Below are 8,037 nucleotides of genomic sequence, written 5' to 3' on the forward strand. Positions count from 1 at the left end.
GTATGTTTTCTTAGTTATATTGCGATGGTCTTGTGTGTCTCATTTTTTGTTTCAACTACAGAAGTTGAAGTTCTAGAGAGTTGGGCTATAGGGACATATGATTCAACCTCCTGGACATGCAATGTTTTGGGTTTTATTTCTTTAGGAGGTAATATCTCAGGGACTATGACTTCAATGGTAGGGCTAAGAGTTTTCTGCGTTGTGACACTCCCAGTTTCCCAATCAATAGTGCATTTGGTCACTATCATATCCACGTGCGTCCTAGGTTTATATTGCCTTTCATAGTTCCAACAAGCATGACCAAAAAGTCTTGAGCTACGACTTCATCGTCATAACTAACAGAAGTGTGCCAGATACTTGGATTTTGTCCATGATTGTACCTATCTTCAAGTCAGGGTACCCTATGGAGCCTAGGAACTACCACACTATCATGATTGGACACACATTGGCACGGTTGTACGCATCCATCCTTGAGCAGTGGACAAAGAGAGAGATGGTGTACGGGCAACACGATAGGCGGGTTTCAAAAGAGGTTTCTCTACTCTTGATCATATTCTCACACTCAGAACCTTTATTGAGGAGGGGAGATCACGTGGGAGACGGCTCTATTGTTCTTTGTGGACTTCCACAAAGCCTTTGATACAGTTTATGGAGCTAGATTGATGCACAAACTGCAATAGATGGGAGTACCCAAATAGTTGATTTGGGGGATCATGGTTCTATACAAGTCAATAATGGAGCATGTACACACTCCACATGGGATTTTTGATTCGATTCACTTGACTATTGGGATGGAACAGGGTTGCCCGCATGTATGTGGATGAGGTTCCTGACTACATTGCGAGGGATGGTGATAGAGGAGCACAATTAGCAGGGACATGGATCCCACTATTGTTATATGCCAATGATATCGTGTTGATCTCCGACTCCTCGGAGGGGATGCAATGTCATTTAGATGCTTTGTACACATTTGCCCACGATAGTGGATTGTCTATTAACTTGGGGAAAACCAAGGTTATGGTGTTTAACATCACACCAGAGTGGGTCAGGAGGTCATCACCTAATTTTACATATGGCCAGGAGACGGTGGAGTATATAGATGCATACACCTATCTTGGGGTAGTCTTTAGTGGACTAGCGTTTCATTGAGCAGAGCAATAGTGACTAGATTGACAAGAGCTTATGTAGCCTTTGGAGGTTTGGAGAAGATATGTTCGTAGTTTAAGTTTCAGGAACCTCGAACTAAGATGTGGCTTTTTGACACTCTAGTGGCTTCAACTATTCTCTATGGGGTTCATATTTGGGGCCCCTCATTGGACCACCAAGGCAGATCTGGTAGCACTAATGTATGGAGATGTATGGAGAGGCCTCTAGTCTTGATGATCTCTTAGATGATTTGGGCTAAGGCCTTAGTGCCACATGAGATTATTTGAGCTGAGCTAGCTACCCCCCCCTCTCATAGTTGAGGCCCTTACTAGATCAGTTTGTTACCATATACATGTGGTAGTGATGTGTGTGAACACACTTAGGACCGTTGGGGCATTTTTCTCTCTTTAGGAGGTTTTTTCCCCCGTGCATTGTATATATGCCCATCATTCTTGGGCTATCTATCTTTCAATTTCACACTAAGTAATACACTCTCAGTTGTGTGCCTTGATCTTCCTTCGTCTTCTCCAAGCTGTGTGTGTTTTCCTGCAACCCTAATTCCAACAATTGGTATCAGAGCAGGTTGTGTCCTCTCGAGCTTAGTCGCCAGCACACGCCTGCTCACTTTCTTCGATTTCAGTGAGCTTTGGCGAGCATTCGCACGTCGATAAAATTTTTTTGAGTCCTTAAAGAGCTTAGCCTGCTGAGATTTCTGATTTAGGCTCATTTCGACCTCGGTTTCCACTAGAGGCAGTACTGCACATGCTATTTTGTCATTTTGTACAAAAATTCTGTTAGTGCCGGTTTTTGCATGACAGGTCCCTTATGGTCTTCTACAATTATTGCTATATAGCACATGTTCTTCTCGCTCTCCTTCTCCTCTTTTCGGGCGGTTTTCACATAGGTGCAACATTCACCGTGGCTGACAACAACAAGATGTGTTCAAGATGTTTGCTACTGAGCACTTGCAAGACTTGGTCTTGTAGTCAAATTTGTGGATGAAAGATGTAGAGTACATGATCTATTTTTCGGTTGATGAAATTGTTGCATCTGGCATTTTATGCCGTGGGCTGTACAAGCTCACTTTGTATGACAAGTGTGGGCAGAATTTTGCAAATGTAGTTGTGGATTCAAAGGCTATTTCAGATACAAAACTTTGGCATGCACGTTTTGGTCATTTGAATTTTGCTAGTTGGCTGCATTTGCAGAAATCTGATATGGTTACTTCTTTGCTGCCTCTTGAAGCACCTGTCAAACATATTTGTGAAGGCTGTATTCTGGGTAAGATGCAGCGTTCGAAGTTTCCAAAGGATGGTTTAGTTAGGGCCACATGCAGATTGCAACTTGTGCATAGTGATGTTTGTGGGCCCATGCAAACTTCGTCCTTGGGCAATTACCTTTACTTTGTGACTTTCATTGGTGATTACTCCAGGCATGCATGGGTCTTTCCGCTTAAAGCAAAGTCCGAAGTATTTATGTGCTTCAAACAATTCTTGAAAATATCTCAAAATATACTATGGGCATCCTCCGTTCCGATCAAGGGGGGAGTATATATCTCATGAATTTAATGCATTTCTGGCTAGTCGTGGGATAAAACACCAATATACAATGCCTTATACGCCTCAGCAAAATGGTGTTGCTAAGAGAAAAAACAGGTAACTTACGAAAATGGCACGATGTATGGTCAAAAGTCAAGCTTTGCTGCATTCTTTTTGGCTTGAGGCCATTATGTGTGCCACTTATGTACTAAGCAGGTGTCCTACAAAAGCTTTGCAGTCTATTACTCCATATGAAACATGGCATGATAAACAGACTTCTAATGAGCACATGCGTGTTTTTGAATGTTTGGCATATGCTTTGGTGCCACAAACATAACACAGAAAATTGGATGATAAAGCTGTCAAATGTATTTTTGTTGGTTATAGTGCTGAAATCAAAGGTTACAGGTTGTATCATCTACAAACAAAGCGTATTCTCATTTCACGGGATGTTGTGTTTGTGGAAGATTCTGTTCAGCCCTTGCTGTCATGTACTAGAGACATTAATGTAAGCTCACATAACATTTATGACACTTTGCTGCCTCTTTTCAGTGGTGGAAGTACGAATGTAAATTCCAATGAGGCAAATGTACAACCTATGGGGGTTTCTGAAAATGTTACAGATCAGCCTATTACTGATGCAGATGTACATGATGTACTTGATGAGGAAAGGGCTGAGAATGTGCAGGCTAGAGGTATGCCTAAATGGCTTGTTCATACTTTGCATGACAGTAAATTGGATGCACCTTGTCTAGTCGTACTCTTTCAGGTTCTCGCCATGCATCTTATGCATCATATTGTTATGCTTTGGTTGTGTCTACAGCTTACATGATATTGAGGAACCTTTGTCTTTTGATGAAGCACAGAATTCAAAAAATTGGATGGCTGCCATGCAATCAAAATATGATGCACTTATAAAAAATGGCACATGGACTTTATGTGATTTACCTCATGGCAAAAAGGCCATTGGTGCAAAGTGGGTTTACAAGTTGAAACGCAGGCCGGATGGTGAGATTGATTGCTATAAGGCTCGACTTATTGCAAAGGGTTATGTGCAACAAAAGGCATAGATTATGAAGAGAATTTTGCTTCCACTTGTCGTATAACTACTGTGCATTTTCTATGTGCATTGACAACTCATTTTGGTTGGGATGTACATCAATCAGACATTGTTACTTCTTTCTTGAATGGTGACATATTTGAGGAAGTTTATGTAACACAATCTCGCGGTTTTGTCAAGAAAGGACAAGAGGACAGGGTGTGCAAATGTAACAAAGCTTTGTATGGTTTGAAGCAATCTCCTCTTGCGTGGTATGCGAAGGCTGACATTCATTTGGTCAAACGGAGCACCAGAAGATGGAGAGGGGGAATGGGGGAACACACCCAGGGCAAACACAAAGGCCTCTCTATAGCTCACGGTATCCACAACACCCTTGTCCTCTCAGAAAACACCTTCAAAGAAACACTTTACACTAGCAGACCACTGCCTACTCAATTTTCACAGCTCACACACTCCACAAATCCACCACACAATGCACACGTACCGCCATGGCCTGTCTCCACCCTTACACACACTCACAGCCGCTCAATCTCACTCTCTCACACAAAACACCCTCGGTCCGGGGCTTTCATAACATTCCAACAGAAAGCACATTGTATGTAAAGCGTGAGGGTGATGTACTTCTAATTGTGGTTCTTTATGTAGATGATTTGCTGATCACTGGACCAAATGAGAGACATATTGCTGAATTTAAGGCTGATTTGAATGCTACTTTCAAGATGAAAGATTTGGGCCTGTTGCATCATTACTTGGGTATATAGTTTAAGCAGTGTGATGGTGGTATTGCCTTGTGTAAGAGAAGTAATATAGACACATTGCTATGTAAGTTTGGACTTGAGAATTTGCAAACTTATTGCCACTCCCATGGAAACAGGTTTGAAATTGAGTCTTCATGATGCTGGTGATCCTGCAGATGTCACTCTTTACCAAATGCTATGTACGCAACACGAGGCCAGATATTCAGTTTGCAGTCTCACAGATCAACAAATTTATGCATAGCTCAGGGTCTAAGCATTGGCAGGCCGTCAAGAGGATTTTCCACTACTTGAGTGGCACTTCACATCTTGGATTGTTTTATCCCAAGGGGGGATCATTGCCGCTAGACTTACATGCTTTTTCGGACTCAGATTGGGCTGGTTGTTTTGACACACGAGTGTCCACAAGTGGTTTTTGTTTCATGCTGGGCAGCTCATGCATTTTATGGTTGAGCAAGAAGCAACCTACCCTGGACACTTCCAGTTATGAGGATGACTACAGGGCAGTCTTCAAAGCTACGATTGAGTGTGTATGGCTCAGACGCCTTATGCTGATTTGGGTGTTGGACAGGACACTGCCAACACTATCTACACTATAGTCAGAGCGCATTGGCAGTTGTGAGGAACCCAATTTTTCATGCTCGCACAAAGCACATTGAGGTGCATTACCACTATGTCAGAGAGAGGATCTCAATAGGAGAGATCAACTTGGCTTATGTGCCAACACAGGACAACCTTGGAGATCTTTTCACAAAGGCATTGTCTCGTGAGAAGTTCGAAGCTTTCCGCAAAGCTTTGGGCTTACTCCCCTTTGTGGACTGATCATGTCCTCAGGGCATGGCACTTCCCTTTACTCTATGTGCTGGCTCTTGTTCACCCCATCACGCTAGGGGGGATTGGTTACCATATACATGTGGTAGTGCTGTGTGTGAACACACTTAGGACCACCGAGGCATTTTTTCTCTCTTTAGGAGGTTTTTTCCCCCGTGCATTGTATATATGCCCATCATTCTTGGGCTATCTATCTTTCCATTGCACACTAAGTAGTACACTCTCGGTTGTGTGACTTGAGCTTCCTTCGTCTTCTCCAAGCTGTGTGTGTTTTGCTGCAACCCTAATTCCAACACAGTTTCCTTCATGCATAATTTATGAAACCTTCCCAGAGACGGGTATACTCGGCTAGCCCTTGAGTCATCCTGATAGCTAGCGCTTCAAGGGGACACAACATGTTGGTATGGACAGATGACATCATGGTTTCAGTCACATGGCTTCAACATGGATAGACGGCCTCCATTCTAGTACTCCTTGGATGCACCCTCCCTTTCTCTCACATGGAGAGAGACCACTAGACTTATATGTCAGGATTTGATTCAACTAGATACCAAAAGCACATGGATACAACCGATACAAGAGTTGGGCACGAAGATGGCTTTCTATAGAGAGCATCTCCTGCAACTAACAGAGGATGGATATGTGATCGGACCAACCTATATGAACACTCATTTATCCTATGGGATACGATGTGCTATTGGTCAGATGCGCACATCATCGCACCAGCTAGAGATTGAGACTAGTAGATTTAGAAGGGTACCAACAGAATTCAGGATATGCTAGTTGTAGAGCTAGAGGCAAAGTTACATCACATTTTTCATTGTCCGATATACTACGAGATACGAGGCCGCTTTCACTCTCTATTTAAAGAGGGCTTTGGACCATTGGCTAGAGTCATGAGATATCATGATCATAGATGCCTCGGGTTGTTTTTGCTAGAGCTGCGTAGACACAGGGAGAGTCTCTTCAGGAGACCAAGTAGTCAGAGACATTCACATAGGGAAATCACTGACTTCTTTAAAGTAGGGACTCGATAGCCGGTTGAGCATGCTTCACATCAGACTTCAAAGCCCACTTCTACCAGAGGTATATTAGTGGACAGAGTCATTGAGCTCGGGAGAGCTAGATGCCCACGTCTACGGGGCACCCACTTCTACCAGAGGTATATTAGTGGACAAAGTCATTGAGCTCGGGAGAGCTAGACGCCCACAACATTGACGAGGGCTCCGCCAGAGAATCAAGACTATTCTAGCACGACATGGGAGACGCCTAGTATGACTAATGATGATGGTGATGATTTTCAGTCTGACAATTTTAGCCTTTTAGTTTTAGTCTCACTTTACTTCATTTTATTTTTGTACCCAAACATTGGATTAGATCCACAAGGATTGTATCAGTTTGCTCTCATAGGTCATTTTGGCCTTTTGAAGCCATTTCATATAACATTTCATTTCATCTCCCTCTCTCTCTCTCTCTCTCTCTCTCTCTCTCGCCCCCAACACATCTCATTATGCATCGCCCAATTTGGAGTCACTCTACATGATATTGGATGAGGACATATGTGAGTTCTCTAGGGATGGAGATGTCATTATTTTGGGAGACTTCAATGCCATGACGAACCAATCTTAGACAACTTTCTACAATACCTAAGAGGAAATGTTGAGAAAATTGGATGTTAGTGATATGGGATTGGCCAGGTGTTAGCAGGATGAATAGCACACTAGATAAGGCGGATATCTAATAGATTTGGGGACTGCACATGGACTAGAAATCTTGAATAGCCTCCAGAGATTTCCAATGTCGAGTGAGTTCACTTGCTTTCCTCATAGACATAGGGCCAACACATTGGAATATGTTTTGGCTCATGCCAATTTTGGTAGCAGTAGATCATGCTCTCCTCACGTTACCGTTTCATTCCAGTTCACCACAACTCGGCTGGCACAGACACCTACGAATACCCAATACACTTTTACTTTAGAGACTGATTTTGTCTACATAGATGGTATCTATAGACGTTTATGCACAGAAGATCAAGGGAGACCTTTAGAGTTCACTTATATATTGACAGAGACTCTATAGGATGTAGCTGCAGAGGCATACCCCCATACCGAGCTTGGGAAGCGTCGACGTTCTCCAAAATAGCTGGTATGACGAGGAGTGCAAAGAGATGAGAGCCCGACTTGAGAGGGAGGTACTTCTAGGTGTCATTACTCACAGGCACTCATGGATTGCTTCTCGACGTTTGGTATGATGAAAGAAGAGGGCATTTCTATCTTGGCTAGGGTAGGATTTATATCCGTTGTTTTTGAGCCAGGATTTAGGCGAGGCATGACGACTCTTCCATGAACAATCCCCCCCATCAGTCATCACTTCTACGGAGGTATGGGGTCAGTATGCATCATCTCTCTACACCGTCTCCAAGCAGCCACCTCTTCTAGATCCGCAAGAGCCATACACACATGTGCTTTTTTTACCGCCGAGATGGTAAAGAAAGCCATTGATAGGATGAAGACTAGGAGAGCATATGATCACGATAGCCTGGTAGCAGAGAATTTTAAACATGCCAAAGATTTTCTTGCACAACTTCTAGCAGTGATGTTCAACAGTGTCATGTGCGAGGGCCTACATGATATTTGGGGTTTACTTAGAGATGGTGTACGGGTAGCATGACATGCGGGTTTCAGGAGAGGTTTCTCTACTCTTGATC

Source organism: Adiantum capillus-veneris, chromosome 27, assembly GCF_014529385.1.
Source record: "Adiantum capillus-veneris isolate H3 chromosome 27, ASM1452938v2, whole genome shotgun sequence".
Classification (NCBI taxonomy): Eukaryota; Viridiplantae; Streptophyta; class Polypodiopsida; order Polypodiales; family Pteridaceae; genus Adiantum; species Adiantum capillus-veneris.